The following is a 9,983-nucleotide window of genomic DNA, read 5'->3' as shown; positions in this document are numbered from 1 at the left end:
CAAGAGAACTCGCCATCAGTGAATTAATTATAGCCCCACATATAATAATATTACCACCATGCTAAGAACATAGGGTGCATTTGGTATAAGGGATGTAAAGTCACATTCCCTGTAATGTACCCAATTAAATTATATTACTGTGTTTGTTTTGTAATAGACCACTGCAATGTAATATTGCAATGCAATCACATTGCAACCAATGGATGTAATGTGATTGCAGTTCAAAACCAATGCAATCACATTACATTGCACTCTGCAATGTCTTTAAGGACATTTTTACCCATCATCATTTAAAAAAATTACTCACAATCCGAAATAAACACAGTTAATTGTCGCTTTTGGGGTTTATGGTCTACTGCTTCTTCTACATTTTGCTAAAGTCGTTCCTCTTTCTTTTATTTTTATTTATTAATTTTCTTATTCTTTTGTCTCTCGTCATACTTTTCTCCATTAGAATCAGAATCTTCCTCATCCTCTTTTTCTTCCTCAAGTAGCTCATAAGAATGGTAATTCTTCTGCTGCTTTTGTTGCTTTCCTTCTTCACCTTCATCTTCTTCCTCTACGTTCAAGGTGTAGGGAAGAGAGGAAACGGTGTCGTTAATGAGGGAAAGGTTGCTGGTGAAGCTAGGGTTGCAAAGCCATTGAGGGCCGCTAGTAGTAGCTGCTGTAGTAGCAATAGCAGTAGCAGAGGCAACAACAGCGGTAGTGCCGGTGACAGGAAAGAGAGGGAAGAGAGAGGGCCTTGGGTCTTGTGGGTTTTGTTGGCCGTCCATTGGTTTTGTTTTTTTATTATGAGTATTTTGTTGCCAATTTGTTGTTGGTTACAAGAGATGAAGCTATCACATTAATATATATATATATATAAAACGTATTAAGAAATAAAAATAAAATATTATCTTCTAAAGAAAAAATTTAAAATAAAATATACAATATAAGAAATTATATTAAAAATAAAAATAAAATATATACTTGTAATAAGAAATGAAAAATAAAATATATTTAAAAAATGACTTTATATAAAAATTAACAATAAAAAAATACATGTTAAACTTGTATTTTAATATATAAGGGTAGTTTTGAAAATTAACATTACATACCCTTGTCGTGACGTGCGGGTCCGGGAACCCGTCCGCCAAACGCGGGGCGAAAATTAAAATCGTGTGGGTGTGGGAGTCGCCACCAATCTTTTTTATCTAGGTGTGATTGGTCACCTATTAACCCGATTCTTAATCGACGAAGTCCTAAATTAATTTTAGGTCCATCGAAAGAACGAGAACTGGTCCACGTTTTTTTAGAGATGGGTTCGGGAGTGCGGTTACGCACGGAGAAGGGTTAGCACCCCCGTGACGCCCGTTCTACGAACGGTACCATTTAATCTTAAGTTATCTTAATATAGCCTTTTCTTAGTTTAATCCCTATTTTATTAATTAAATTTTATTGAATTGTCAGTCTGAGTTTTTCACTTGGTCTTACGTATGCATATGATGCAAGCGTAGAATGATGTCGTGACTTGTTTATTTTAAATAATGGAGTCGGTAATCTTTTATTGGAAAATTATTCGAAGACTATCCCAACGCTTTGGTGAAGTCCCGAAATCTTCCTCACCTAGAGATATCCCCGGAAGAACTCGTCTCTACAAGCTCCTCGGGGAAATCCCATCATCGGGATTCCCGCGCCATTTGCAAAATATGAGTGGCATGCAATGACAGTATAAAATGATGGTATCTATATGCACGCGTTTATTGATTGTTTAAAAAATTTTGGTTATTTATTTATTATTTATTATTTTTATATATACTTTATTTTTTGGTTATTTAAATCCATGTTTGTTGTTGGTCAATTTTTTTTACTTGATTACAAAGCTTATCTAAATAATTAATTAATTAATTTTTAAACGATTAGATTAACTTTATTTAGTAATATTTATTTGAATTAACAAAATTTTTCTACATATATTGTTTTCTAACAATGACTATTTGACTTAATGGGTTTTGAAATCTAGAGTTCAGATTTATCCCGACGCTTCGGTGAAAATCCGTCTCGAACTTCGCACCCGAAAAACATCCACCCGAAAGAAGCAACTCTTTGCCCCTTTTTCAAGCAGAATTCTATTATTGGATTAACTCAAATTAACCACTTGATTTTTTAATACTTGTAATTTAATATTATATTGTACATTCTATATATTCATAAATACTTAGAACATTTTATTTTCTCTTGCCTTTACAACTAATTATATTTTATTCTCATTTTTTTATTTCTTTTCATTTTTTTAGACCCATTTCTATTATTTATTAATTATTTTATACATATTAAAAAAAACTAAGTACTTTCTAATCTTTCATTTAATTAATTAATAAATTTTTTTCTTGTTCATTCTCCTATTTTTTGTTATATGTTTATATATATATATATATATTTATACATGCATATCTATTAATTTACTACATCTGCTATCTATTGTATTAAAAATTTCATTTTTAGCCTTCATATATTTTATTTTTCATATGCATAAATTTCAAACAATACAAAAAATAATAAAACTATTATAACACTTAAACAAGAAATTAAATAATCATTTTCAATAACTCAAGCCCAAACCATTATTTAATGAAGTCCAATACCTATTGGGTTGTACCTAACCCAATGCTCCAAATGGGTTCAAGCTCCACTGGGCTTCAAAGGTCTCCCCCAATTCGGCCTGGGCCCAAAGGGCCTGCTGCACTTGCTTTTTGGTTTGGGCTCGAATAGTCCAATAATGCCTTAGCCCAAGGAGGAAGTCAAGCCTGCTGCAACAGCCCACTTAATCCCCTTCAAAGTGCACCGTTTTTGGCTTCAAAAAAAATGCTCCAAAACGACGTCGTTTTGGTCTTTTATACCTAGCTATAAAAGCTTCTTTTCTTTTCTCTCTCTTCACTTTCCTCTCTCACTTTCTCTCTCTTGCCGCCACTCTCTCTATTTTCTCCTCAAGCTTTTTCTTTTTTTTTTCTCCTTCTTCCTCTCTCTCTTTCTCTCTCTTGCCGCCACTCTCTCTACCTTCTTCTTAAACTTTTTTTTTCTTTCTTCCTCTCTCTCCTTCTCTCTCTTGTCGCCACTCTCTCTATCTTCTCTACACCGACCTCTCGCTTCTCTCTTTCATTTTTCAGATCTAACTCTTTTTTTCTTTTCTTGCTTTGTGTTTGTTTTTTTTGCTTTTGTTTCTGTGGTTGGGTATTTTTGCTGGTAGATCTAGGATTTTTTTTGTTTTTTGGTTCCTTGTGGCTAACTGCTGTCTCCCCTTTTCTTTTGCAGGTTTTGCAGGGTTTTAAAGAGCCGGGTTGTCCAATTTTTTGGACAACCCGGCGAGGGGGTTCTGGCACCCCTGGAGTTGGTGGCCAGAACCCCCCATCGCGCGTAGTGGGTGGGGGATGGGACGGCGACGGGATGGCTGGGCGTACGCCCAGCCATCCCAATTTTTTTTTAATATTTTTTTTATTTTTTTATTTAATTTATATTTATATTTATTTATTTTTTTTTTATGTGTCTACAACCCTGTAAAGTACTTGTAAAATAAACACTGTAATGTTATCTTCTCTGCATTTTAATCATTACATTACTTATATACCAAACACTACAATGTTATCTTTCCTGCAATCATATTACATTGTAAAGTACCAAACGCTACCATAGTCCTTATTCCTCCTAGGTTTGTTGGTGTATCAGTAAAGGAATTACTTTTTCGTAGTATGTGAACAATTTCAACATCACCAACCCATTAATTTCCTTAAAAGTGGACCACTTGTCCAATGACCTCTGGTCTTTGTCATGCACTCATGAGCTCATGATATGACAATCATAAAGTCTTATTCAACCACGAGGTTCTTGGAAATTGCGGGCGAGGAAGATGCGAATAAGTGACAGACATATATACTTGATGGTGATATCCTCCGCATAGTTAGAGTCTTGAATGTCAAGTGAACCGTTGAAAATCTTAACAATGTACACCTCAAAATCTTTGAGAACACCTCCACATCCAGTTAGATCCCGATTTTTCAGTTGGATTCGATTTGTCTGTAATTGAACCATCCACATTAAATTAAATTTATAAACACCTTTTGAAGGTGGATATCACTATATATTAAGTCTAGTGGAAAGTGGAGCTCCTATGATCTTTTTGTCTCGTGGACTACATCAATCAATTTCATTAATAGAATCTAAACCCTCGCAAGCTCGAATCTTAAAAAGTGAGTGCATCCTAATGAAAAAAAAAAATACAGCTGCATGTTATCTCACTGCTTATTGTTAAACACGGATTCATTCCTAACCAATCATGCAGACCATAAAGTAGATCCACAAACTATCATCCAACGTTTCCTCAAGCCTCCTATGGTAAAACAATCTGTCCATATCTGTATGTGAGCCTCAATTGAAGAAGGTACATATCGTCAAGGGCAGGTCCTTTTGTAGTTATGGGGGACTATGGCCCTTCAAAATTTTTTAAATTTTTTATATATTATATAAAATTTTTAAAATATTGTATGTATTCTCTTAATGGTACTCTCAAAATAATTTTTTATTTAATAATTAATATAAATAAAGAATAACAAAATGAATCTACATGCTCACTCAACTTTACCCTCTTAACTCATAAGTTTTTCGACATCTCTTTTTCTCTTTCTCTTTTTTTTTTTTTGTTCTTTTCATTTTTACTTTACTCTTTTTTCCATAACTCACCACTGAAATACACTTCATTCTTCATAAGGGATTTATGAACTTGTCAACTTGGACAAAGAATTATAGGGACCACTCACCACCATTGTATGAAATTAAGAGGAGATAAAATTTTCTTTTGTCTGTATTATTATTATTATTATTATTATTTATTTCTATTTTATTTGCTCATATGTTCTAAGTTTCTATAGATTTTCATCTCCAAATTTCTATGAACCATCAACAATGTTCTGCTTCTTTCCTTTTTATTATGTCATATGTGGGTTCTATTTTCTACTTGTTATGTTCTTCTTTTTTCTGTTATGTGGATTTTATTTACTATGATTTTAGTATTTAAAAATTAAAAATTTACTATACAATTTTTAAATATAAATTATAGTGTTACACTATTACTTAAAATTTCATCAATGTATTTTTTTTTATTAATACTGATTATATAAGAGAAAATTATCTTGAGTATGTTTTTTTTTATTTGCTTTACGTTTTATATTTAGTTGAAAAGAAATTATTTTGAGTGTATAAGAGGAAATTATTTTGAGTATTTAGTTTTCAAACAATCCTGATTATATAAGAAGAAATTATTAATCCTGTATATCATATTTAACTATTTATATTTTATGTATTATAAGTGCAAATAGAAATAAAATAAAAATATTGAATATTGACTGTATTAATTTTTTTTTCAAATTTAATTAAAGTATGAGCAAGTTAAAAATAATAATTGACAAATTCTTTAAAAGAAAAGATGCAAATCATCCAAATGCCATTAAGTTTTAATGCTTCAACTCATGAACAAGAGCAATGTGAATTAAAAGATTCAAAACTCAATTTTGAAAAAATAGATACTTTTTAGTATAGTATCAATAATTGATAAATTTGAATTCAGAAAACATTATCGAATTAAAAGACTATTGTAAGTCGGCAAACTGTGGAAAATCATTTGGGGAATTGTAGAAATCATAGTAGCATGTAAAAACTTTTTCCTGCAAAAAATCTCTTGTGCGTTGGTGATTCTTCAAGGAAGCATTTGTTGGATTGTTGTGATCATTCTCTAATTCTTGTTTATGTATTTTTAGCAATCTTCTTCCCTTTCTAAGTATACATGTTCCCTGTTCCAGGCTTATTGGGTGCATTAATGGATTGAAGTTATTGTTTTATCATGAGTTGTTACACGTTTGCTTTCTTGCTGCCTGCTGTCAGTCATGACTTGAGAGCTAGGTAACCCACAAAGAACTACCGATTTAATTTTGATCACTTGACTGACAGATGAATTGAGGAATGTGGAATTGTATCTTCGTTTCTGCTAAGTGAACTCAGATCCCTAGGATGGTCCAAATGAAAGTGCAATTGTATGTCCTAAAAAGTCAATCAGTTGGTTGCATTAGACACATATTATGTTATTTTATATATTTTATTTTAATATAAAATTTTTCAAGATCGAAGAGTCATATCAGAGTTTATAAACATTCGATAAATTTGTTTAAACCTCAACTTTCTTTTTTTCTTTAACATTTTTCTTTTCTTTCTTTATCTGTTAACTGGTACTATAGGTTCTGAATTCATAAAATCCGAATTTGAAATGATTTAAACTCGAAACGATTCAAACTCGAAAATCAATCCGATCCAAACCTTTGGTAACCTGATTTTAATACTAAAAATTAAACATAGATACCCGATTACGGAAATATTTATATAAAAAATTTATAATTAATATAGGGAATGGTTAAGGGGTCCATTTCCATTAATGAATTGAATCCAGCCCACCTTTAAATATGTAGGGCAAAGAAATATGTAGCGGCTAGCGGATAAGAAATAAATCTCATGACCAGTGAGCTGAATCATATTTAATTTGCTTACGCGAGGACCGTTCCCTAGTTGTGGAACATTATAGGGAGGACATGGGGTCATCAACCTAACCATATTTATTAGTTATTACTCCATCATTGACTATAGTAATTTTGTCATTGCAATTACAGCCTGCTCACCAGTGTTCCATCGCCGGTAAAATTTTTATATATTAATATTCGATAAATCAATAATTTTAATTAAATAATATTTTTAGTCGATATTTATTTAAAATTAATATGATAAATTAATAATTCGTTAAATTTATAAGATAATACATTTTTAAAAAAAATACATACATCCCACTTGACATATAAATTAATAATCTTTTTATACATCAAAATTATATATAATTAAATATACATCCAATGTAATTTTAATTTGTTGCAAAAATGGATAGATTCATGATTTTTATTTAATAAGACTAATTACATTTATGAACTTGTTTTGGTTAAATAAATACATAGAATAACGATAATTCGTAATTTAATAAATAAGTAATATTCGGATAATCACAATACACAATATATGTGTTAAGTTTAATGTTTAAAGAAATAAAAAAATATCTTGATAAATTAAATTTTTATTAATTAATATATAAATTAATAAATTATTAATTATTAACTTATCGATTAATTAATAAATTTTCATGATCAAAGATATTAATTTATAGAAGATTTGTTGTATATCAATTCAATGGAATACTTAGCTTGGTTGGAAATGGGTTGATCTCCAGAAAGAGGGGCTGAAGAGAGGGCCATGGACGATTGAAGAAGATGAAAAACTCACAGCTTACATCCAAGAACATGGCCATGGAAGCTGGCGTGCCTTGCCAGAGAAAGCTGGTTATTTACCATAAGCCTAAATAGAATTACATTTTTAATTTACATGATATAATGCAAAAATGTTCTCATTTTTGTCTTTCCGTTTATTAATGTTTAGGCCTCCTGAGATGTGGTAAGAGCTGTAGACTGAGATGGATAAATTACCTTAGACCTGATATCAAAAGAGGAAAGTTCAATTTGCAGGAAGAACAGACTATCTTTCAGCTCCATGCCCTTCTTGGAAACAGGTAAATGTTATAGCATATTCTCTCCTCCTCCAGTATTTCACCAGGCACGAACCCCTTCCTAGCTATAGCAGACCTAAATACTAAAGAAACAGAGAAACATGTGGAAATTTCATCGATGAAATTTTGTCTATAGAAAAAAATTCAATCAATTTCGATCTATTATAGGAACTCTCTTTTTTCTGCTTGGTGGTGAGGATAATGTTGTTTGCTCTCATTTATTTATCTCCCAGTTGATCAATTCTCCTATGTTTCTTGTGTGCTGCTTTTCTTTTCAGCTGATGACAGAAATCACTGCTGTGAGATCTTGGTTTTATTTTAGTTTCTTTCTTCTTGTTTCTATGGTCATTACGTGGGGTTGCTAATTGTCAGGAGTCCTTAAGTCTTTTGTTCCTGGTCTCTCCATTTGGGCTGCAGACTTTTTGTAATTATCTCATTTTCAATGAATTTTATTGAATTGCTGAGAAAAAAAAATCGATCTATTATATCAAACTATGAATTCTTTTGCAGATGGTCTGTTATCGTAAGTCACTTGCCAAAAAGAACTGATAACGAGATAAAAAATTATTGGAACACACATCTCAAGAGAAGGCTAATCAAGATAAGCCTTGATCCGATGACCCACAAGGCCCGAACCAACCATACCCTAGGCTCTCCAGGCAAGAACACCGCCAGCTTAAGCCACATGGCTCAGTGGGAGAGCGTTCGTCTACTGAAGCCAGGTTGGTCCACGAGTCTTCTAAAGTAACCCCGACCCCTACCCGACCCCCAAAGCAGCTAATTAACAAAGGTGGTGCGGCTTCACCATCCGCAAGACCGAGGTGTCTCGATGTACTCAAGGCATGGCAAGGCGTAGTTGCTGGCATGTTCACTTTCGCCAGCCAGGATCTACGGTCTTTGACCTCAACACCCAACTTCTCCGATGGCACGCCTCGAGAAATCGAGCTCCATCCGCAAGACTCGGTGGAAATACAGCTGAAGAAATGGGGTTTGGTAAGAGTTCAGACAAGTGCAAAGGAGGAACTACAGGCGACAATGATTGGAAATGCTTTGACAAATAGAACCAAATGCAACAACTTGATCAGGAAATTGATCACTCCGTGACATTACATGACATGACATATTCCACAGATAATGCATGGTTTGATGAAAGCGTCCTTTGCAAACACAATGTGGGGTTTGGCAGGCGCTTTGCTTGGAAATTTTGGTGTTCTAAACTCATCAATGACTCTGGACAAAACAAGCGAAAGTTGCAGCGGCAATACAGCGGAAAACAGGAACTGCTGGGATAGTATTCTCAACTTGGTCAATTCTCCACCACTCGGTTCGCCTGTGTTCTGATATTAACAAAGTTGTAGCAGTAAATTTGTGGTGTATTATTTTGTAACATAGGAAAACTTAAAAACTCTGAAACTAGGTTGGGTTCGGGTTTGAATGTTGATTTGGATTCAACTCGAATTTGGGTTGAATACTTAGATCTGGAATGTATGGCAAAGTGGACTAGACCTCCGCTCAACTATAGTTGGACTTGACTAGTCTCGAACTTGGTCTTTTTCGACTCCTTGATTAGGGTTCAAATTAAGAGTGGTGATCGAGCCCAAAAAAGCTTAAAGAGTTGATAAAATCTTGGATATATTCTCACTCTTGATAGTCTTGGATATATTCTCACTCTTGATAGTCTTGGGTGTTACTTGGCAACACAAGAAGGTTAGACTCTTGACTACTCGAAAAAGAAAAAAAAGAAAAGGTTAAAATATCATCACTCTCTAGACTTGACAATTCGTGTTAACATGTCGTAAACGTGTAAGATACAATTAGACACGAAATACGTTAAAGCTAAACACGAACACGATACATTTAACATTCGTATCTTAAATTTGAAACACGTACACGTACACATATAATATACGTGTAACATGACACGACACGATTAACACGTTTATTAAACGTGTTAATATACGACATGACACGATTAATAACACGATTAACACGTTTAACACGATTAAATAAAAATATTTACAATTAAATATAATTTTATTATTTAAATTTAAAATCTATAATTATGAAAATAATTATAATAAATAATAATAATAATAACATCAAATAATCACTAAAAGTTAAAAATTAAGATTGAGCATGTATAATTACATTATACTTTTTATAAACTTAAAAAAACTTATTAAAATAATTATTTAAAATTATTTATATAAAGTTAAAATAGTTTTTAATTATTAATTTTTAATAGGTTAATAAATATGTCACGTATACACGTTTAAATAAGATAACACGATTAAGTAAACGTGTTTAAACGTATTTTAAACATGTTTGTCGTGTCAGACACGTTACAACATGAAAATTT

General features: G+C 32.3%; 1 pseudogene; it reads left to right on the top strand.

Moving 5' to 3' along the window:
- Positions 1 to 503: 503 nt before the first annotated feature.
- LOC108660731 (uncharacterized) lies at positions 504 to 9,028 on the top strand (annotated as a pseudogene).
- The last annotated feature ends 955 nt before the right edge of the window (positions 9,029 to 9,983 follow it).

Source organism: Theobroma cacao, chromosome 2 (genome assembly GCF_053813885.1).
Source record: "Theobroma cacao isolate CCN51 chromosome 2, ASM5381388v1, whole genome shotgun sequence".
Classification (NCBI taxonomy): Eukaryota; Viridiplantae; Streptophyta; class Magnoliopsida; order Malvales; family Malvaceae; genus Theobroma; species Theobroma cacao.
This window is presented reverse-complemented; position numbering and strand designations above follow the sequence as displayed.